This window comes from Aotus nancymaae, unplaced genomic scaffold (assembly GCF_030222135.1).
Source record: "Aotus nancymaae isolate 86718 unplaced genomic scaffold, 86718_ANA_hifiasm-v0.15.2.pri h1tg000092l, whole genome shotgun sequence".
In the NCBI taxonomy this organism is placed as follows: Eukaryota; Metazoa; Chordata; class Mammalia; order Primates; family Aotidae; genus Aotus; species Aotus nancymaae.
The window spans coordinates 3,379,703-3,404,596 of NW_026988507.1; the positions used below are offsets into that span (position 1 = coordinate 3,379,703).

General features: G+C 36.9%; 1 protein-coding gene across 5 annotated transcripts in view; it reads left to right on the forward strand.

The window, feature by feature from the left end:
• Positions 1-24,894, forward strand: part of SLC38A4 (solute carrier family 38 member 4) — an 81,211-nt gene that overhangs the window by 24,103 nt on the left and 32,214 nt on the right. Inside the window, exons 1-2 of one of the 5 annotated variants that reach the window (XM_012459093.3) lie at positions 6,251-6,269; positions 10,100-10,157. The exons of 3 other annotated variants lie outside the window; for them this stretch is intronic. The gene's annotated coding sequence lies outside the window, so the exon portion shown is untranslated. Of the gene's footprint in view, positions 1-6,250; positions 6,270-10,099; positions 10,158-24,894 lie in introns of those variants that run through there. One more of the 5 variants, XM_012459094.3, reaches the window with a different exon arrangement.

The following is a 24,894-nucleotide window of genomic DNA, read 5'->3' on the forward strand; positions in this document are numbered from 1 at the left end:
GTGAGGTAGGCACTATTATCTCCTTTTTGTAGATGAGGAAACTGAGGCATAGGATTGTCAAATAACTTGCCCGAAGTCAGACAGGATAAACGACATAAGTTGGATTTAAGTCTGGGCAGTGGAGCTCCAGAATCTGTACTATTTGACTCTGTGCTGTGCTGAATAAGACACAGTGTCTGCGTTTGAAGATTTCAGAGTTTAGAAGGGCAGACATGTAAACAAACATGTTACAGTGCAGCCCTTAAGCTCAACAGGGAGGCTTGCAAGAGGCACAGGCAGCACGAAGGAGGAAGGGGTTAACTTGACTTACTTAAAGTCTCTCAGCTCCTAGGTGGCAGAGTGGGGATTGGATACGAATACTTGAGTTTGGACTCCAGAGTGAACGTGTTCTCCATTTCACTGGGCATATCTGTATTTGATAAAAAGAGTTTGGAATTACAGTGAGAAAACAATAACGAACTTAGAGGAATATAGCATGTGAAAAAGGATGAAAGCTGAGCTCATTTGAACAGAAAATAAAGGACTGTGCTTTATTTTATAGATATAAATAAAGACAGAGATATAGGTATGAAGATCTCTTTCTTCATTTACATAACATATAATTAATAAATGAATATACATATGTATATATCAACAGAACTCTTGTGAATATCAGCTCAACTGTAAAGCTCCTGGATTATCTTAAGGCTTATGGTCAATCAGAATAAAACAGGGCCAATGTGAGGAAGCAGAAGGAAAGTCAAAAGACATGGAGACATTGATATCAACCATTCTGGGTGTGTAACAGATATTCAAAGGTTACTCACTGATGGAATAATTGGTTAATTGACTAATTGGTTAAAAATAGGAAAAGGGATTTAAAAAAATACTGAAGACAGTTCATTCCAATTCACATTTGGTGGAAATTTTGATGAGGAGAATCAGTGAATCTGAAACATTTAGAACTAGGATTTGATGTCAACATGTCAGAATTTTATATCCAACATCTCTATTGGATGACCACTTTGATATTTCTTTGACTCCTTTTTAAGTGTAGTTTCTACCTATTGACATTGCTGAGGTTTTTAATCCAAACGATGGCAAACAGAGTTCCACAGGGAGAAAGAAATTTGGCTAGTTTGAACTCTGGTCGTTCTTATAATTTATTTTAGGTTTGTAAAATTCCTTGTTTTAATTTGCTAAAATAAAAGAATATGTACATTTTATCTGCTGCCACCAATGGTTCTGTTGTCACCCTAGGAACTACACACTATTTTATAAATGAGAAAAAACTCACAGAGTTCACCAAGTTGTTGATAGCACAGCTAGTAATTAACAGATTCAGAATTTGAACCCAGGTCTTCTGAATCAAAGTCCAGCACTGAGTATTAGCAAAACAGAAGAGAACATGTTCAGACATTCAGATCAATAGGGTGTCAGAAGACTTCTATGTAGATAAAAAGGAATAAATAGACACAGTTTCAAGACAAAAACTGTGAAGCTCCTCTCAGGATTCCTCAGAAAAAGCTAATGCTAAAAATCTTAAGCAAACATCAAGGGAAATGGCATCAGCCTTTAAGTTAAAAAGAAAGATGAAAGCAAAACTGCTTGAGTCAATGATTGTCTTATTCACATGTAAAAATCAGATCACCCATCCAAATAAACATGTATCAGTCTTTCAACTGTTACTTATAACACTATACTAGACCCTATTAAGAAATAATTAAGGAATACGTATGCTTGCAAATTAAGATATTAATTAATGTTACTGGAAAATTGCTCACATATAATTAACTTAAGCATCAATCTTCACTTAGGTGGATTTTTAAATAATTAAGAAAAGTTTAAATATGTTCAAATTTAGAGTCTACCTTAAAAAATTATCTTCAAATATATAGGAAGGAAGAGTCAGGATTTCTATAGTTAAATATTCAACTCCTATAAGACTTGCAATTAGCTCTTCTTTGATGTAGTTTACATCATTTGAAGCAAAATACTTCATGAACCTTTTCTGTTCTTAGCCGAATACAACAATCCTGATGGTCCAAACACAGAGGCCCAGGTCCACATAAACACTCTCTCTAGGGATGCGCTGTAGGAAGGATTGCCTCATGCTACCTAGGTGGTTTTTACTGTTTGCAGTAACATTTATTTTCACAATTTCTAACAAAGCACATTTTCTTCACATGTATAAAATCTTGCACTCCATGTTGAATTGCTAAGCTGGACTTTTTAAATGAACTCATATGAATTAAGCATAACAAAGAAAAGACATGGTATCCAAAGCCCTCTGTGAACCCTGCAGTGACCTTTCTAGTGGTGTTTTCTGTTCTTCCAGAAACACCCAGCTGCCAGGAACTGTTTCTTGCCTCCTTGCCTTTGCTGTGCTATCTGCTCTGCCTGCAATCTGCTCCCCATCCCATTTCTCCTGCCATCTCCTATTTGTTCTTTTGGTTTTAGCCTGGCTGTTACTTCCTCCAGAAAGTCTTCTTCACCCCTTTCAAGCTGAGTTGGGTGCCACACTTCTCCTACCCTTCAGATGCCATGGGCATTTTGTGCATCCTGCTATATCATCACGACCTAGATAAGCAATGGATTCTCTTGAAAGACCAGGTCTCGAGAGAAGAGACTGTGTGTTTTGTTTTGTTTTTCTTAATTGTCACTTTGCCTCAGTCCCTAGCATAAAATCTGGCACATGTAAGTGTTCAGTAATATTTGTTGAATGATTGAGATGATTCTTTATTCTGCCATAATATAAATTGATTATCTCACACAATGGTAAAAAAAAAATTATATGTCCATTTTTCTCAACAATATTTGGAGATCTATTGGAATATCTCTTGCAGATGGGGGAAAAAAATCCATTTCTTTTCCATTCTTCCAGAACAGACCGGAGATGTATAATTTTATCTAGATTCTAAATAGCTCATAAATGCCTATTCAGAATCAAAGATTTTTTAAGGGAATTGATTGTTTGCTGGTTAAGTACCCAAAAATAGAGATCGGTTAGTGGCTATGCCAGGATTTGATTAACAATTGTTGAAAAACCTAAAAACCTAAGAGAGAAACTGTTTGTTTTGTGGCTTTTGTTTTTAATTATGTTTATTCTTTTTTGATAATGAGAGTAATCCATATTTTTAAAGGTTAGTTGGCAAATATAGATGAAATATAATAAACATTACCTACATTTGCATATTCTAGAAATAACCACAATTAACATTTTGATATACATGATTTCCCTTTGCATATATTTTTATGTATTGTGTACACAGTTTTAAAAACAACATAGGGACCATATTATTATATTTTCTATCTCACCAGTTATAACTTATTTTAATGATAATTTTCCTATGTCCTTATTATTCTCTGAACACAGCATTCGTAATTATTGCCTAATATTCGAGTAAGGCAGCTCTCTATAGCAACTAATAGGTCCTTGCATATAGCATGAACATTTACTTTACTGTTTCAGAATTCGCTCTGAGCATAAGAAGGAACACTGCATTTTAATATATGGCAGGACCCATCAACTGAATAATTATTAGAATGTCTCTTGCTGCAAACTCATACATAAATAAATTTTAAAGAAAGATTTTGAATGCACAAATTAAATCAGTGCCTTTGAACACATGGACACAGGAAGGGGAACATCACACACTGGGGTCTGTTGGAGGGTAGGGGGCTAGGGGAGGGATAGCAGGGGGTGGGGAGATTGGGGAGGGATAACATCAGGAGAAATACCTAATGTAGGTGACGGGGGATGGAGGCAGCAAACCACCATGGCATGTGTATATCTATGCAACAATCCTGTACGACCTGTGCATGTACCCCAGAACTTAAAGTATAATAAAAATGAATAAATGTTTTAAAAATAAAGATTTTCACTTATTCAGTGTTTATATACTACTTATTATGCAAGGCACAGTCTAATATTAATCAAGGTAAACAAAAAAAGAGATTATTTATAATTACTGCAAATCCGCAATCTAAACATACTTGAATCCCTCCCTAAACCTAAATGTACCATCTGCCCAAAGTCTGCCCTCTGCTGCTGCCCCACTGAATGAAGTCAAAACATTTACTTTTCTGAATAGAAATTGCATTCTATTCTGAATTTACTTTTTCCAGTATTTAAAGAAAGACTGGTGCTACCAATTATATAAGAGCCTTCCAGGAATTACAATTCCTAACTAAGCAACCCATAAAGTACAAAAAGCTCAGTTAATGTTCCCATGCTGGGCACTGCAAACTCTTGTGGTGAAGAATGGGTGCACGAGGCAACAAGTAGGCCTGTGAAGGGCTCTGACTACACCATGGCCCCATCCTGGAGTTGCTTGGACTCCAGCAGTAGATCCAGCTCTGCATGCAGAAGCCTGCCCTCTTCTCTATCGAGGTGACCTGACTCGGAAATCCTCCGCGTTCATTGAAAAGTGAATTAGGAAATGTCAACGACACTGACACTATTATTTATCTCTCTCTGCCCAGATTCCTTTGAAAGACACTTTCTAGTGGACATGCATTTCTTATTTCAACATTCTGGATAGGATAGTAAAAAGGCCATTCTGAACATATCTTTGGTTAGTAGGGATACTGATTCTTTAAAGCATACGTTAGCATTATCACCATTTAGAAGGGCCCCTTTGCTTTTAAAGTCTAGCCACACAGCATATTGGGTCACAGCATCAACTACCGAAAGTCCAAATTTAAGCAAGATGATAACAGGTTTACAAAGTCCAATCACTAATGAAACTACAAAATCAAAATGTATCAAAATTGTTCTGGTAGGGGTGGGCAGAAATATGAAAGAGACCCATGGAAATTCGTGTGCTGTGATCCAAGAAGAATGTAATATTTTAAACTATCAATTGCTATGAACTAGAAAGAGAGTCAACTCAGCCCAGCATTGCCATAATATGTATTGTGAATGAAGAACTTACGTTAATAAGGTGAGTCAGTTTTCAGGAAGTATTGTTATAATTATACATCTCTTAGCAGTGCTGTTTTCTCAAGCAGGCATTTTAAAGGCTAGAAATTATTCTTTAAAACAAACTTCTAAAAGCTCTAATTTAACATTTAGAATTTCACTACATTATTTAAGTTGTAATCACCCATAAGTCTTATAGACCTTGTTACATTATGTATCTGCTTAGGTAGAAGCCTGGAATGAACTTGTGATACTTTTCAAGTAATTATAAATAATCTCCTTTTTTGTTTACTGTATCATTTCAATGTGGGATCAATAAATGAAATGAACCAGAGGGATCTTTTTCAAAGGTGAAAGGCAGAGACAAAATATAGACCTCATGGGTGTCTAACCCGATTTTTTTTTTTTTTATTTAGTTTCCTTGTTTTGTCAGCTGAGGCTAAAAGCAATTTTCTCTTTGGGTCTGTGGCAAAGTCAATACATTTGTCAACCTGAACCAAATTTGTTTGCTAATTTTGCAACATAGTAGTTGACTAATCAAACATTTCCGAAATGCTCCATTATATAACTGTAAAGGTGGTTTAGGTTGGGTTGAAGAGAGGGGCATGCAATCAACTGAGCAATTTCCTCAAAGCTCATGGGTCATTGCATTTCACTTGGTGGGGTTTCTTAGATTGGAAAATCAGAGCCTCTCCCAGGGGCCTGGGCTGAAAAGCCCTTGGGGCTTCTTATTTGGGAGAGTCTCAAATACAAATTTTTTGAAGATGTCATCAAATGAGGCTAATCATATTGTCATTTGTATTGCCTATGTGTTAAGATGTTATTTTGTTAAATAGAAATATTTAAAATGCACTACAGTTTAGTAATCCCATTTTGGATTAAAACAATTTAAACATATATATGTGTATGTGATGTCTTAAAAAATAGAAGTGGCTTAAGCTTCCATGGAAATCTGGAAGGCTTTACCAAGGTGAATTAGAAAATTACTAATCTTTACTTCTCTGTTTGCAATTAATTTGATAAGTGGCTTTTGGGAGATAGCATTCAATTACCTCTTATTCCTAATTTTTTAATTTGTATGTTGAGGTTAATAATTACAGAACCATGTAAAGAGATACCTATAGTATACCTAAGCTTTCGTTACTCTACAAGTGATACAAAGAATAGGGCAGCTCGGGTGTAGAAGTGCTTGACTCCCCTTCATCATGGCATAGAATTCTGCTATTTGAATAATTTAGGAAGATTTCTCTAACATTTTTCTATGGATTTTCTCTACTTTTTTTGCAAATATCCATATTAAAAGTGAAATAAAATGAAGAATTTGAAGCAATGACATCAAGAAAGATCACAAATTCTCTTTTACACTGTAAGTCTGAAAACCAAAAGGCAGAGGGTAAATCTGTATTAAAAAGAAGTAATCAAAATATGGTTTCTTTCTGCAGTCCTGCTGGTATCTTCCACTTTTTAGGAATGACCTGGGAGGTCAGATAGACATTTACCTATGATGTGATAAAAAAAAAATCAATTAGATTTTGATTTTATGAATCTATGATAAAAGGTAACTTCTTGGAGAATAAGGCATCATAAATACAATGTCATATAGAAAAGTTAACAAGAAACAGAAGCAAAAATAAAAGGGAGATGACCTAAAGGGAAATCAAAGTGAGAGCAAAGAAAAGCAATGACTATAGAAACAAAGGCATTACAAAAGTATTAAAAAATAGGTAATTTGGTTCTTAGTCATTACTACTGCTACATGTCTTCTTCCAGTTTGGCTACAACCAAATTCTATTTCCAAATACTATTTTGTACTCTGACTAAAATTAGAAATTTGGGTACAGTCATGGTGAGAACAACAGGCTATCTCTCCCAGTGTCATTGCAAAATACCATGATGATCTGACTAAAGGATTATTTTTTTTAATTATTAACTAATTTTAACTTGATCCCGCTGGAACTTTCTCTTTAAGGACATCATTGGAGGTAGAAATTTTAAACAGTATGATCAATGATTTTAAGTAAGAAAATTTCTTATTCAGTGCACAGATATAAACTGAAAAACTGTGTTTTGAGCCAAGAGTTTTTCATTTTCAATAGATAACATTACATTGGGATGTACATTCTAAGACCTTCTCTACTATTTGAAGATGATAGTCATAGATTGATGAAAGGGGTGTTGAAATGGATGAATTATCACCATACATTCTCTTTCTCTGTATAAGGAAAATGAAGATTTTATTGCTAGGTCTTGTTTTTCATAAAATGATCACTTAAAATTTATAGCATTCTAAGCTAGTAAAGTAATAAAAAGAAATAGTGATACAAGAAAAACAGTCAAATTACCATTGGCTCCAATTTAAATCTGTCCGTCTACCTTTCTTTCTACCATCTTTCCCAGGTAGGCAGATATCACCAAACCCAAACTATCAGTCAACCTCCTTACTGGGCTCCCCGTATCTACCGCCACCTCCACCTCCTCCCCACCGTCTCTCCTACATTTTAACTGTGCTGATTTTCTCACTTTCTTCAGAAGCTTTCAAAAGATCTTCATCACTAAAACTCAGAGTTCCCTCAACTGAACACCTTTTGCAGTCTGTGCTATTCCATTCTGTTCTCCTATTTTGCTCCAGAAGATCTCTACTGCAGCCAGAATGATTCTCACTGTTGCCAAAATATACTTTTGGCATTTTAATGTTTAGCATTTAATTTTAATCCAATATGCTAATTTACTGTATCTATTTAGTATACTTGAAGATCAGAATTACAAGGGTATTTTTCATATAGGATGTCTTTCCTTTTCCTTTCCACCTACTAGAATCTCACATGGACTTTTAAGAGCTGGATCAAGGTCGGTGGGCTCCCTGAAATCTTAAATGTCCTCAGCCCCTGGGGACTCCTTATTTCCTGAAGTCCTGAAGCACGCTGCACAGTTCTGCTGACATTAATTAGGTTGTAGTCTGGGAGCTAGGTCTCCCTTTATGTGGATGTATCTTACCCACAGCCCCTACATCTGCAGACACACCAGACCAAAACTCATATATCTATTCATGGTGGCATTCATTTGAATTTCTTATGTGAAGTTTTTGTTATCTCATTCCCAGACTTGCTTCATTATTTACTACTTACATATTTTTCATTTTATCCATTTTTAAGGTCTACTCATATTCTGATGATTAGGTTTTTCTACAATGATACATGAACCAAGCCTGAGCCTAACTGAATCTGTTACATGCGCCATGAATTAAAATTCAAAACAGCACAAGTCTATTGCCAAATGTGCATGTGATTACATTGTGAAATGATTTTAATAAGTATTCAGAACATTAAATTATAATGCTTAAGTCTGTGTTTTGCTTATGAAAGAAAACTTATTGTGAGTTTTGTCAAGAGCAGATCATATATTTTTTCATTAATTTTGACCACATCTGAAAATGTCAAATGATCTAGGGAAAAAAATAAACAAACAATGAACCAGATATTTCATTATTTTAATTTATAACTTTTGCCAAATTAGTTTTTATGTGTGTATATTTGACATTTGATTTTTAAGTCAGTGTTAGAAAAGTTTAGTGGTAAGAATTTAGCTATGTAGAGTAGGTTCAAATAAACAAGACTAAACTCTTCAATAGAAGTCTCTTATGTGTACTTTTCATTTTTATCCAATGCTAATTTACTATAATTATTTACTATACTTAAAAACCAGAATTACAACAAAACCAAAGCTTACAATTTTAAGGTGAGTAAAACTTTAAGTATCTATACATTTATCTCCACCCTATTTTATATGATATTATAATTTAATATCAAATTAACATATTGGAGTACATTCATTCTTGTTTAATTGACCCACTATTAAATGAAATTTTACCAGAATAGAAGTATTTGATTTTCTAACAAGTTTTGCAGTTTTTTTACATGGTGAATCTTATATTTATCTGGTAACTTTGCAAACAGAAAGAAATCATAAATTGGAAAGATCACTATTAAATGATGGAAATAGTAATTTTAAAAGGAACTTTTTTTAGATTTTCCTGCAATTAAAATTAGTACATTTGTTAATATCATTGTTCCCTAGACCATAATACTTCTCATCTGATAAAAGACAAAACTATGGGTAACTATAAAAAGGAGACAATGAGCTAAGAAACAAGTCAAAGTAAATTTACCGTACTAAAGGTAATAGACCCACAGGCACATTTGGGAAGGAAAAAAGAAATAGTTAACAGACATTTTGTTTAATGTTTAATGTCTTGCATCAACTTAAAATTTCTTACTAGAGGAGCAATGTTTAATTTTCTTTTATAGAAATAGGTATTGACACATCTGTTGTAATCTACCATTGCTTCTGATTGGTTATTCGATTGCTCATTCATGTCATAAATATTTAAAAGGCAAAGAACCCTCAATTCTGGATTGGTTTGTGATTTGTTTTTCTCACCTCACTTTTATAATAGTGTCTAGTTGATGCATTTTGATAGCAGAATAAATAAATGATTTGCCAACATATTTTAACTCTGCCTCTGACATATGGAGAGCCAAGTAGATTTTTTTAATGGAGAAGATATCTACTTAAAAATTCTTTTAAAATGCCAAAAAGCCTTTTGCTTACTCAGCACAATGCCTTTGGTGTAGGAGCAGAGGCTGATATTGGTCTGTGATTTCCAACTTCACGGCATCTTGAGTAACAATACCATTTGCAAGTGTTTGTCATTCTGTAAAATTTTCTCTGAAAAGGTCAATTCCAAAGAAAATAACTCTCACTATGTAATCAATATTTTCTGGAAATTTTGATTATAATGTTTCATTTAACAATCTAACTCCATAACTATTGTTATTGTATTGTTTTACTTTGACTTCAATTCATAAGCCTTTTGAAAAATTAATATTTCTGGATTCATCAGTTAACCAACCTAGTAGAATCTTAACAGAGAATGACACCAACCAAGGTAAAACTTTCAGCGATTATTTTATTGTATAAAAGCCAAAATTCTAAAAGCAAATAGAAATTGTTGTAACTGATGTTTAATCCAAATGTACAACAGTAAACTGAGTTAGCTTCTCTTTTTTTTCAAGAGCTGACGCAAGTTGGACAGAAGGAGGTGTTGGGGTGAGGTGGTGGTGTTGATTGGCTTGTCTCGTTCACTCCCACTGGTTTTTAAATCAATGTCTAGATCTCTAAAGGTTCATATTGTTACAGGGGTCTGCCATTCCAAGCAAGTCAGAAAAGCCTGCAAAGGACTGAATAAATAATTAAGGTACAGCTGTTTTTACATGAGTATTTGCAGTGTTAAAATAATGCTTACTTTCTTATTTTTATTGTGTTGATTGTTTATTCATTACAAATTAAAATGTTTGAAAATACTACTTGGATAACTTTTTTCTCATTTTAGAAATGATCAATTCAATATAATGTCAAACATTGAAATTATTTACCCAGGCCCTGATTGCAGTTTTCTTTTGCAGATAATTTTAGGTTTAATCATAAAATTGGGACAGTGGGTAATAAGAAAGGGAATGTTGCAAAAACAGCAGGTAAAATGTGTTTAGTTATTTATATCTCTTGGTTGATCATGGACTGTAATGAAGAATAGACATAATTTGTCTTAGGAAAAAATATAAAAGTTTAGAAGTACATTCTCAATTGTACACTATTAAAGATTTTTTTTAATCTTGAAAACAAACAAAAAACCCACAAAATTTTTGACTAATCAAAGAAGGAACATCACTTTAGTGCAGCAGATGTGAATGGCTAAGAGTTTGGGCTGTACCATTATCAAATGAAAAAGAAAAAATGTTGTATCTTACTTTTTCTTCTTAATTTGACCATTTTAGTTAAGCAGTATTTTTAGAACAAAGTTACTAAAAGAAACTAGGGAAGTGAATAGAATATAAGCATAGCTTTATATTTTGAAAGAGTAGAGTCAATTATCTAAAAGTAGAGCTGTTCTCAAATGTATTAATCAGATAGGGGAGAATTCCCAATATATTTAAGTATCCCTGTACCTTGAGTATCTTACAGAGTATATGTGGATGGTTTTAGTTAAATGCCCAGGGTATAGTAAAACTAAGAGTGTTCTGTAACTCAGTGGAAGAATATTTGAATTGAATATATATCATGTTCATTAACACTGGGCTAAAAAATGTTTTAGTTTTGACAAACTGAAGAAATTTGAGTGTGTGTTTTTTTTTTTTTTTTTTTTTTTTTTTTTTTTTTTTTATTGCATTTTAGGTTTTGGGGTACATGTGAAAAACATGCAAGGTTGTTGCTTAGGTGCATACGTGGCAGTGTGATTTGCTGCCTTCCTCCCCTTCACCCATATCTGGCATTTCTCCCCATGCTATCCCTCCCCAACTCCCCACCCCCCCGCTGTCCCCCCCACTCCCCCACAACAGACCCCCATGTATAGTGCTCCCCTCCCTGTGTCCATGTGTTCTCCTTGTTCAACACCCACCTATGAGTGAGAACATGTGGTGTTTGATTTTGTGTTCTTGTGTCAGTTTGCTGAGAATGATGGTTTCCAGGTTCATCCATGTCCCTACAAAGGACGCGAACTCCTCGTTTTTAATGGCTGCATAATATTCCATGGTGTATATGTGCCACATTTTTCCTGTCCAGTCTATCATCGATGGGCATTTGGGTTGGTTCCAGGTCTTTGCTATTGTAAACTGTGCTGCAATGAACATTCGTGTGCATGTGTCCTTATAGTAGAACGATTTATAATCCTTTGGATATATGCCCAGTAATGGGATTGCTGGGTCAAATGGAATTTCTATTTCTAGGTCCTTGAGGAATCGCCACACTGTTTTCCACAATGGTTGAACTAATTTACACTCCCACCAACAGTGTAAAAGTGTTCCTATTTCTCCACATCCTCTCCAGCATCTGTTGTCTCCAGATTTTTTAATGATTGCCATTCTAACTGGTGTGAGATGGTATCTCAATGTAGTTTTGATTTGCATTTCTCTAATGGCCAGTGATGATGAGCATTTTTTCATATGCTTGTTGGCCTCATGTATGTCTTCTTTTGTAAAGTATCTGTTCATGTCCTTCGCCCACTTTTGAATGGGCTTGTTTGTTTTTTTCTTGTAAATCTTTTTTAGCTCATTGTAAATTCTGGATATCAGCCCTTTGTCAGATGGGTAGGCTGCAAAAATTTTTTCCCATTCTGTTGGTTGCCGATTCACTCTATTGACTGTTTCTTTTGCTGTGCAGAAGCTGTGGAGTTTGATTAGGTCCCATTTGTCTATTTTGGCTTTTGTTGCCAATGCTTTTGGTGTTTTGGTCATGAAGTCCTTGCCTACGCCTATGTCCTGAATGGTTTTGCCTAGGTTTCCTTCTAGTGTTTTTATGGTGTTAGGTCTTATGTTTAAGTCTTTAATCCATCTGGAGTCAATTTTAGTGTAAGGTGTCAGGAAGGGGTCCATTTTCTGCTTTCTGCATATGGCTAGCCAGTTTTCCCAACACCACTTATTGAACAGGGAATCCTTTCCCCATTGCTTGTTTTTATCAGGTTTGTCAAAGATCAGGTGGTTGTAGATATGTTGTGTTGCCTCCGATGCCTCTGTTCTGTTCCATTGGTCTATATCTCTGTTTTGGTACCAGTACCATGCTGTTTTGATTACTGTAGCCTTGTAGTAGAGTTTGATGTCTGGTAGTGTGATGCCTCCTGCTTTGTTCTTTTTGCTTAGAATTGACTTGGCTATGCGGGCTCTCTTTTGGTTCCATATGAAGTTTAAGGTGGTTTTTTCCAGTTCTGTGAAGAAGGTCATTGGTAGCTTGATGGGGATAGCATTGAATCTGTATATTATTTTGGGCAGTATGGCCATTTTCACGATATTAATTCTTCCTAACCATGAACATGGAATGTTTCTCCATCTGTTTGTGTCCTCTCTTATTTCGTTGAGCAGTGATTTGTAGTTCTCCTTGAAGAGGTCCTTTACATTCCTTGTTAGTTGTATTCCTAGGTATTTTATTCTCTTTGTAGCGATTGTGAATGGCAGTTCGTTCTTGATTTGGCTCTCTTTAAGTCTGTTATTGGTGTATAGGAACGCTTGTGATTTTTGCACATTGATTTTGTATCCTGAGACTTTGCTGAAGTTGCTTATCAGTTTCAGGAGCTTTTGGGCTGAGATGAGGGGGTCTTCTAGATATACAATCATGTCGTCTGCAAATAGAGACAATTTGACTTCCTCCTTTCCTAATTGAATACCCTTTATTTCTTTTTCTTGCCTGATTGCTCTGGCTAGAACTTCCAGTACTATATTGAATAGGAGTGGTGAGAGAGGGCATCCTTGTCTAGTGCCAGATTTCAAAGGGAATGCTTCCAGTTTTTGCCCGTTCAGTATGATATTGGCTGTCGGTTTGTCATAAATAGCTTTTATTATTTTGAGATACGTTCCATCGATACCTAGTTTATTGAGGGTTTTTAGCATAAAGGGCTGTTGAATTTTGTCGAAGGCCTTCTCTGCATCAATTGAGATAATCATGTGGTTTTTGTCTTTGGTTCTGTTTATGTGGTGAATTACATTTATAGACTTGCGTATATTGAACCAGCCTTGCATCCCCGGGATGAATCCTACTTGATCATGGTGGATAAGCTTTTTGATGTGCTGTTGTAATCGGCTTGCCATTATTTTATTGAAGATTTTTGCATCTATGTTCATCATGGATATTGGCCTGTAGTTTTCTTTTCTTGTTGAGTCTCTGCCGGGTTTTGGTATTAGGATGATGTTGGTCTCATAAAATGATTTGGGAAGGATTCCCTCTTTTTGGATTATTTGGAATAGTTTCAGTAGGAATGGTATCAGTTCCTCTTTGTATGTCTGGTAGAATTCGGCTGTGAACCCATCTGGGCCTGGGCTTTTTTTGGGTGGTAGGCTCTTAATTGCTGCCTCGACTTCAGACCTTGTTATTGGTCTATTCAGGGTTTCGACTTCTTCCTGGTTTAGGCTTGGCAGGAGGCAGCTGTCCAGGAATTTATCCATTTCCTCCAGGTTTTCTAATTTATGTGCATAGAGTTGTTTGTAATAATCTCTGATGATGGTTTGAATTTCTGTGGAATCTGTGGTGATATCCCCTTTGTCATTTTTTATTGCATCTATTTGGTTATTCTCTCTTTTCTTTTTTATTAGTCTGGCTAGTGGTCTGTCTATTTTGTTGATCTTTTCAAAAAACCAGCTCCTGGATTTATTGATTTTTTGAAGGGTTTTTCGTGTCTCTATCTCCTTCAATTCTGCTTTGATCTTAGTTATTTCTTGTCTTCTGCTAGGTTTTGAGTTTTTTTGATCTTGCTCCTCTAGCTCTTTCAATTTTGACGATAGGGTGTCAATTTTAGATCTCTCCTTTCTTCTCATGTGGGCACTTATTGCTATATATTTTCCTCTAGAGACTGCTTTAAATGTGTCCCAGAGATTCTGGTATGTGGTGTCTTCATTCTCGTTGGTTTCGAAGAACGTCTTTATTTCTGCCTTCATTTCATTGTTTATCCAGTCAACATTCAGGAGAAAGTTGTTCATTTTCCATGAAGCTGTGCGGTTCTGGGTTGGTTTCTGAATTCTGAGTTCTAACTTGATTGCACTGTGGTCTGAGAGACTGTTTGTTATGGTTTCCGTTCCTTTGCATTTGCTGAGGAGTGATTTACTTCCAATTATGTGGTCAATTTTAGAGTAGGTGTGATGTGGTGCTGAGAAGAATGTATATTCTGTGGATTTGGGGTGGAGAGTTCTGTAAATGTCTATTAGGTTTGCTTGTTCCAGGTCTGAGTTCAAGTCCTGGATATCCTTGTTAATTTTCTGTCTCGTTGATCTGTCTAATATTGACAGTGGTGTGTTGAAGTCTCCCACTATTATTGTGTGGGAGTCTAAGTCTCTTTGTAAGTCTTTAAGAACTTGCCTTATGTATCTGGGTGCTCCTGTATTAGGTGCATATATATTTAGGATCGTTAGCTCTTCTTGCTGCATTGATCCTTTTACCATTATGTAATGTCCTTCTTTGTCTCTTTTGATCTTTGTTGCTTTAAAGTCTATTTTATCAGAGATGAGAATTGCAACTCCTGCTTTTTTTTGCTCTCCATTTGCTTGGTAAATCTTCCTCCATCCCTTTATTTTGAGCCTTTGTGTATCCTTGCATGCGAGATGGGTTTCCTGTATACAGCACACTGATGGGTTTTGGCTTTTTATCCAATTTACCAGTCTGTGTCTTTTGATTGGGGCATTTAGTCCGTTTACATTTAGGGTTAATATTGTTATGTGTGAATTCAATCCTGTCATTTTGGTGCTAGGTGGCTGTTTTGCCCTTTGGTTGATGCAGATTCTTCATTGTGTTGATGCTCTTTACCTTTTCGTGTGTTTTTGGAGTGGCTGGTACTGGTTGTTCTTTTCTATGTGTAGTGCCTCCTTCAGGAGCTCTTGTAGAGCTGGTCTGGTGGTGATGAACTCTCTGAGTTCTTGCTTGTTCACAAAGGATTTTATTTTTCCTTCACTTATGAAGCTTAGTTTGGCTGGATACGAAATTCTGGGTTGAAAGTTCTTTTCCTTAAGGATGTTGAATATCGGCCCCCACTCTCTTCTGGCCTGTAGGGTTTCTGCTGAGAGATCTGCAGTGAGTCTGATGGGCTTCCCTTTGTGGGTAACCCGACCTTTCTCTCTGGCTGCCCTTAGTATTTTCTCCTTCATTTCAACCCTGGTGAATCTGATGATTATGTGTCTTGGGGTTGCTCTTCTAGAGGAGTATCTTTGTGGTGTTCTCTGTATTTCCTGGACTTGAATCTCAGCCTGCCTTGTTAGGTTGGGGAAGTTTTCCTGGATAATATCCTGAAGAGTATTTTCCAGCTTGGATGCATTCTCTTCGTCACATTCAGGTACACCTATCAAACGTAGATTAGGTCTTTTCACATAGTCCCATATTTCTTGTTGACTTTGTTCATTCCTTTTTACCCTGTTTTCTCTAATCTTGCCTTCTCGTTTTATTTCATTGAGTTGATCTTCGACCTCTGATATCCTTTCTTCAGCTTGGTCAATTCGGCTGTTGAAACTTGTGCATGCTTCACGAAGTTCTCGTGTTGTGTTTTTCAGCTCCATCAATTCGCTCATATTCCTCTCTAAGTTGTCCATTCTTGTTAGCATTTCGTCAAGTCTTTTTTCAAGGTTCTTAGTTTCTTTGCATTGGGTTAGAACATGTTCTTTTAGCTCACAGAAGTTTCTTATTATCCACTTTCTGAAAGCTGATTCTGTCATTTCATCACACTCATTCTCCGTCCAGTCTTGTTCCCTTGCTGGTGGGGAGTTGTGATCCCTTGTAGGAGGAGAAGTGTTCTGGTTTTGGGTGTTTTCATCCTTTTTGCGCTGGTTTCTTCCCATCTTTGTGGATTTTTCCACCTGCTGACTTTGTAGTTGTTGTCTTTCTGATTTTGGTAATTTTAAGTCTGCTGTGGCAGAACTCATAAACCCTCTGCTCTTCCCCCGAGGTGTTCTGTCCCAGGGAGTTACTGTTTTATGATGTTCCCCTGTGCGGTTGCTGTTTTCCCTGCCCACAAGGTGGCAGCCTAGTCACACTCAGGTTGCAGAGGCTTCGCTAAGCTGCTGTGGGCTCCACCCAGCTTCCGTGTGAGCTTCTGGGTGCAGTTAGAACTGCTTCCGCTATGTTGGCCCGCCCCTGTAGTGACGGAGTCTCTGTAGTGGCGGATTGCCTTGGTACAGAACAGCAGGGTGCCTATGGAGAACGCCCCTCCTCCACAGAGCTGGACCGTCCCGGTTTCAGTTGTGTTTCAGGTCTTCTTGCTGGGTAAGAGGGGACACCGTCTCATCTGATCTGCCTCCGGAGCCGCTGCGTTGGCTAAAGCCGCGGCTCTGAGATTCGTGGCGCTGGCCTGGCTCCCCGTTTCAGCTCCCCTTGCTGGCTTATAGGGGACTCAGACTCTCTCACTTTATACAGTGAACCGTTGCCTCAGGGTGCCGGCCCAGCGGCTGCGCCGTTCAAGCCAGCGGCGCCAGCGGCGCTGGTGACCCGTGTGGCTTCTCTGCGTGTGAATCTCCTGGTCTGTGGGCAGTAAAAATCAGTCTGGAAATACGGCGTCCACTCACCCTCTGTGCTTTCTCTCGGAGCTGCATTCCCGAGTTCCTCCTAAGCGGCCATCTTGGATCTCCTCCGAGTGTGTTTTTAATCAAAGATTGCCATTTATTCTATAGTTCAAGATCTTCCAGTTTTGATTTATATTTAGATAGTGTTCTGGGATTTTCTTTAAAGTATTTACATTTATACTCCTAAGAAGTATATAAGCAACATTAAGATCTGAAAAATGTAGCTTTAATGACTCAACTTTTGAGTTTTCTTTAAACATGTTATACAGTTTACTTTAAAGTTATTGAAGCTATTTTTTAATTATGTGAATTACTTTAAATAAAGTGAAAATAATTATTTTAAGAAGAGAAAAGCACTTCTGGGAGTGGTCTAGTGTCTATTAAATGAATGGAAGCTGCTGCATCCAGAATTCATGACAGATTAAGCATCATGCATTAAAAGGTGAATCATAAAGAGTTCACTATGTTAATATCATGTAGGCTACATATCCCTGTACATTCTGGAAACTACTGCTTGGGAAAATAGGAACTAAAATTTATGTGGCAATTTATGTTTAAGATGACAATGTTTTTTTCTAGGAGCAGAGCTAGAAAGTCTATAAACAAAATCGCATATTCAAATTTTATGACTAGTCCTTTATACCTCTTCAAATGGCTGCTTTAATGCTTGCATTAGCAAGAATGTAATATTTTTAGCAATGGGAAAAGACCTCAGTATTTAGTTATATTTTAACTTTTCTAGTTCTTCCTAGATATTATCTGTAAGCTGCATCTGAGTAGAGGGGGAAAAAAAAGAAAATGCTAAAATATTAGCACTAGCAATAGGAAATAGTCAATTAAGTACAGTTCTGCTGTTATTGTCAGTTTCTTGTTTAAAAGGTACCTCAGACTGAATGCTTTTATGAAAGTTAATTTCTGTAAGAACTCATGCTATAGAACAATAAGCATACACACTGATGAAATGTGACTGGAATGGCCTTGTTGGGGAAATTAAGATAATATAAAGGTAATATTATATTGATTTTAGTGTGAAAGTTATATTCATTTATCAGTGTGAAAGTTATATTCATTTATCTGTGGTACAGGGTGGATGTAGATTTAAATAAGTTCCTTGGAGACAAGATGATTCGGTTTTTAGAAGTTGCATGACCCTTGCTCAACCAAAGGGTAAATACAGGTAAAGCTATCTGCTACCTAAACCTACATTTCAAAGTGGATTTGTCAGTACTGGGTAGGCATGAAAGATGAGACAGATAGCAATGCTGGGAAGTCTGTTCTGGCAATATTAACTCCCTTTTCGCTTTCACTTATCAGGTAAAATAAATGTTTACAGTAACTAGGGAAAGTCAGAACTTTTGCTTCTCGACTTAAGGACTGTTTTGCTTTCTAGGTTCAATATCTTTCTTTGAAGTTGAACCATATAGGTAAAATATAAGAAATTTACTGTTTTGACACCTTATACCCTGAGCTTCTTAGGTACCCATCCAAAGAACAGGACATTACAATGTGTAATAATTAGAATTTGGATATAAAGGATTAACTACTCAGAACACTTAGATATCTTTTAATAAATATGATGAAAATGAAATTATGCTAATATCATGGTATTCTAAATACTTGGTTTCAAGTTTTGACTTCGTATTTTCATGACGAGTGAATTGAATTAAGAATGCAGTTGACCACTGCTCTAGAAAATCCAGTCTGTTTCTGCAAGACCTCTTTGTATCACAGAGAAACTTAACTTTAATGGGGAGAAAGGCTAGACTATAGAAAATTCTATTGAACTAAATTTGATTTTTTAAGAAGCATTTTGAACATTCTTTGTGCAACAAAGCTATTCTTTCTCCTGGCAATCGGAAGAGAACATTTTCATTTCATTTTGAAGCATTATGCTATAAAACTGTAATCAAAATCATACCTTTATCTATTAATATAATACAGATCATATCAAATTGCATTTATCTTAGTGGACTATATCACTAGGCACTGTGCTAGATGCTGGGAATATGTATAATCCACAAACCCAGCACTGTTCCTATTCTCATGAAGCTTCCTGCCTGAGACAGTTCAGTTGCCTATTAAATAGGCAACTAAAAGAGTAAGTTAAAAGTGTGATAAATACTACAAGAGAGAGGAGAGCATATAGTGTAATGTGAGGTCAGAGAAAGCCGGTCTGACCAATTGGCTTTTAAAAATTTTTCAGGTTGTTTTAGTTAACATTGAGGGGAGACACCTGGGCTAAGAATGTGGGGAGGAGCAGTCCAAATAGAGAGAACAGCACGTTAAGAGGTCCTGCAGTGACAGCAGGGAAATGAAAGAAGCCCAGTGTATTCAGTGTGTGGCGTGGTGGGATTCAGTATGAGAATAAAGAGCTTTATCTGGGTCAAAGTATATAGAGCTTCCAGTGTATTAGGAAATTTGACTTTAGTCTAAAAGTGATGACAAAATCACAGTAGGGTCTTCAGTAGGGCAGTCATTTGGAATAACATAGTGGTGATGGAGATAGAAGTGGATAAATTTTCAATAAATGTTGAAAGAAGGACTGATAGGACTTGGTGATACATTGGACGTGAGTAGGGGGTGAAGAATAGAGAGTGGGACAGCCAAGTTTGCCCAGTGAGCGGTTGGGTGAATGAAGGTACCACATTGTGAGATGGTGAACAGCAGCATAATCTATGCCTATGATGATTTTTCATTTCAATTACAGTGTTTGCCAGCAATATTCTTTTCTATCCTCCCCATGCAATAATTCTTTGATTAATTCACTATATATTTATTCCAAGTAAAGGGTAAAAATGTTAATTATATCATGCTATAAGAGTTTGCTCAAAATCTGTTTGTTTTAATAGGCTGAGTTCCTCAGGTGCAAGGAATCTGTTTTATTTATCTTCTGTGTCTTCCATAGTTTCTGATTAAATTTTAGCAATTGTGATATAGTCTAAAGGCTTCAATGTATATACTTTGTGCTGTAGACAGATGATTCAGAATATTTAGTTTCCCATAATGTGCTAATTCTTTTTGAATTGTGCATTTAACCATTGTTCCCTTAAAATAGATCAATAATACAATCTTCAGAGTTAAGATTTAAGCTATGAAAGCGTACCCCAACTTTTGTGAGAGCTCCCTTGGCCAAGGCAAAAATTGAATAAATCTTCTTTTTTTTTTTTTTGAGATGGCATCTTCCTTTGTTGCCCAGGCTGGAGTGCAGTGGCGCAATCTCGGCTCACTGCAATCTCTGCCCCCCTGGTTCAAGCCATTCTCCTGCCTCAGCCTCCCAAGCAGCTGGGACTACAGGCATGAGCCACTATGCTCATCTAATTTTTGTATTTTCAGTAGAGACAAAGTTTTGCCATGTTGGCCAGGCTTGTCTCAAACTCCTGACCTCAAGAGATTGACCTTCCTCGGCCTCCCAAAGTGCTGGGATTACAGGTGTGAGCCACTGTGCCCATCCCAGTAAATATTTTATATATGCTAAAAATAGCATAAAATTAGGTCTTAATTTGTTCATTTATGAAGGGGCACCTACCTTGCTCATAATGTTTATGAGAGTTTTGAGAACTTGTAAAGTCCTCTTTTGTAAGTGTCTGTGCATATGAAATACTATGTACATTTGCATGTAGATAAAGATATCAATTAGATTCTGATTACTGGAAGAGGGAAAAAGGATTTAAAATTTATTGAGGGCAAACTATATGCCAAACTTTGGCACCCATTATCCCATTTAAACTCTCACAACACTGCTTTATGGCAAATAATATTACCTTCATTTCACAGAAGATGGAAAAGTCAGAAGATAGTTAATGTGGCCAGAATTTATACCCAGTTTCGCTTACTGCCAAAGCCATAGTTCTCGTTCCCTGATTAGGCTTTATTTCTCTGTAGTAGAGACAGCAGTACAAAGGTGGCATAGCATGGAGGCCACTCAACTTGGTGCCTCCATTACCTCATCTGTACAATGGGGAATAAGAAAAAAAAAATTGTACTCACCTCAGAGGGCCGCTCTGAAGAATTGAAAGATGTAAGGCCTTAAAACAGTAGCTGGCATGTGGTAAGTGCCATATGAGTGTTTGATGTATCTTTTATAAAACATTCCAGGATTAGCATGGCTTAATGCAAATGAAGTCAATGAGGTTTCTATTAATATACAAAGTAAAACATACTTTAACTGAAGCTTCTGGACTGCAGGCATGTATACGTACAGCAGCAAAGATCTCAGCCCCACTCCTGCTTCCTCAGAGAAGCCTTCCCTGATCCCCTGGACTAAGTTGGATACTATGAAAGACACTGCTATGGCCCCCTAGAGGGACTGGATAAATGAAGGATGGAGTGGAGGAGAGAGGGGAGCATGCCAGTCACTGGGACTCACATGTGCAAATGACCTGACGTATAGAGAACATGGTGAATTTCTGGAATGGAAAGACTAGTGTAGCTAGAACGCTAAGGTGAGGAGAGTGTGGAAGGAGATGAGACCAGAGAGGTGAGTGGCCAAGGCAGAATCTTATCGGGCATGTTGAGAATTTTGGACTTTGTCCTCAGAATAAAGGGAAGACATTAAAGGGTTTGAAGCAAATAAATGAAATGATCTGTGTCGTTGCTGTTATGTTTCAAAGATCACTCTGATTATTGTATAAACAATGAATGGTGGGGATGGTTAGGAAAGGCAAGAGAGAATTCAAGATCAATTAGGAGATTTTTACAATAGACATGATGGTAGCTTGGACAAGAGTGAAGGTGAGAAGAAAAAGACTAAGTTGAGAAATACTTCAGTTCATTGTAAAAGTCGACCAGACTTAGTAAAGAACTGGATGTGGAGGGTAAGAAAGAAAAATTTGTAATAGAAGTGTCTTATGCTTTCGACTTGAATAACTGGACAAATGGTGACAACATTCTTTGGAAAGGAAACATTGGAAGAAGAGGGGCCTATCACAAGTTAGATTTTGGACACATTGAATTTAAACTGCCTTTGAGATATGTAGATGACATTTAGGCCCCTGGACACATGGAACTCGAGTTCCCAGGAGAAGCCTAGACTATGTAACTTGAGGAGTCTTTGGTCCATGCATTCATCAGAGTTCTCCAGAGAAACAGAACCAACTGGAGATAAATAGATAGGCAGATATAGATGTATGTAGATATAAGATGACATTTATTATGGGAATTGGCTTTCATGATTATGGAGCAAAGAGGTCTCAAAATACAGCATCTGCAAGCTGGAGAACCAGGAAAGCTGGTGGTTTAATTTAATCTGAGGCCGAAGGCTAAGAAACAGGATGCTGCTGGTATAAATGTCAGAACTGCAAGATCTGGGAACCAGGAGCTGCAGGGTTCAAAGGCAGGAGAAGGCAGGAGAAGATGGATGTCCTAGCTCAAGTAGAGAGAGTAAATTTGCCCATCCTCTGCCTTTTTGTTCTATTTGGAACCTGGAGTGATTGGAGGATGCTCATCTTCAGTGGTGAGAGTGGATCTTTTTTACTCAGTCTATTGATTCAAATGGTAATCTTTTCCAGAAACGCCCTCACAGACACACCCCAAAATAAGGTTTTACTTGCTATCTTCCTATCCTTTAACCCAGTCACAATGACACATAAAATTACCTATCGTGGCCAGGTGCTGTAGCTCACACCTGTAATCCCAGCACTTTGGGAGGCCAAGGCGGGTGGATCACAAGATCAGGAGATTGAGACCATTCTGGCCAACATGGTGAACCCTGTCTCTACTAAAAATACAAAAATTAGCCAGGCGTAGTGGTGGGCACCTATAGTCTTGGCTACTTGGGAGGCTGAGGCAGGAGAATTGCTTGAACCTGGGAGGCAGAGGTTGCAGTGAGCTGAGATCCTGCCACTGCACTCCAGCCTGGCAATAGATAGAGACTCTATCTCAAAAAAAAAAAAAAAATTAACCATCACATTATATGAAGTCTTGGAGGTGGATTGGAAGAAGGGGGCTTAGGATCTAGCTTTAGGGAGATCAAACAATGAAACTTCACACAAAATCATATTTTTAAAAGGACAAACCACAAAACTGTGAAAAGCAATAGTGGTGTCATCAAAAAACAGACATTTTTGAAAATTCCTAGAAGGCAGAAAGATGATAAGGTTGAAAAATCTGAGAAAGAGAAAAGGAACCAAGGTAAGTGTGCTTTTTCCATGGGGAGCCCTGCAGCAGCTTCAACTTAAGTCAGCGTAGACAAAGAGGAGGCATAGATCATGAGCAACCAGTGACCAGGTATCCACCAAGGAACCTCAGTTTAGACATGGTGGTCTGTTTGGGATACCATTTTTGACTATTGGATAAAGCTGTGATTCAATCTGTAAGAAAAGTTTGAGGAAGGAGGCTAAGTATTAGGGCCTCTACTGCAGACAAAGTGGTATAACAAGCAGGAATGAAAGCTCTACCAAAAAGAAGATACACTGAAAAGCTTCACCCCAGAGTAACCACTCCTGGAGTGGCAGCTGTGTCTGGAAGTTGGATGCTGGTCCCACAGACAAGCCACAGAAGAACCACTTGCACAGAACCTACAAGGGAGCAGCCCATCGGTGAAACGGGCCCACACAATTTCAGAGAAGCGCCTAGTACCAGCTGTCCAAGCTAATCAATGCACTCCATCATTCACAAATATGAACAGAAAACCTAGGATCACTTGAAACTAAGGAAAACGAGCAGCATAGAAGAGAAGGACCAAACAGAATAACCAACTTCAGAAGAAACGTATAATTTAGGGAACAAAAGGAACTTCTGAAAACCTCACATCAATATCCTTAGAAAGATCTGAGAAAATATTGTTCCCATAAAACAAAAAAAAAGTGATATGAAAAAAGAGAGGATAAGAGCAAATTATTAGAAATTAAGAGCAGGATTGAGAAAAATAGCTGACAAGTTGAAAAATAAAACAGATAGAGCTGAAGATGAAATTTGTTATTCTGGATGTGACATTGAGGAAATATTCCTGAACATTGAGCAGTAAGATGAACAGATCAAACATAAACAGAAAAGCTAAGCAATATGGATCAAGAGGTCTAATACCTGATTAACAAAAGTTTTAGGAGTAAACAAAGGTGAAGAAATAGCTTTTTAAAATAGTAGAACATTTTTCTACTATTTTTAGAAGAAAGTGTGTCTTCTATTGAAGAAAGACACAAGCCTTTTGATTAAATGGGCCCTCTGAATGCTGAGTACGATGGATTTTAAAAGCGACTCACATCTAGACACATAGTGATGAAATTTCAGATAGGGATAAGAATCCTAAAATCCTCAGAAAAACATCAATAAGTTATTTGCACAAAGAAATAAGAACCAGACTCAATCAATAGAAGCTAGAAGAGAGAAGTTTCTTCAATATTCTGAAGGAAAATGCTTCTGAATCTAGAATTCAAACAATCAACAAAGTTTGAAGGCAAAATAAAGACATTTTCCAACATGAAATAACTCAGAAATTCTGTTTACAGACATCAGCTCATTGTGTGAAAAAGTTATTCAAGGCATTATTTTAGCATAATGCAAAATAAACTGAAGAAATACATAATGGCGTTCAAGAAACTAGCAGCTGAGCAAGACCCAGAGGTTGGAAGAGGAAGCCATTCCGAATGAAAAGAGCATAGAAAATTTGCTTTCAAAGTTCTGGTAATACAGAATTATATTTCATTTATTATGTAGTCAAATATACCACTTTGTCTTTAGGGAATACTATTTATACAATGATAATACTGTAATTGCTGCTTATTAGTTTTCCATGTTTAGAAACAAGCAAATTACGGCACATTTATTTCACAGAACAATATGAAAATACTATGATTCTCAAATTGTGCAAGTATCTTATTAACTAAAACAATTAGGAGTGTAGAGGAAGGAAGGATAGAAAAAGTATGCTAACATCCTTATTTTTTTATGGGTAACCAGTCTAAAATCAGTAAACCA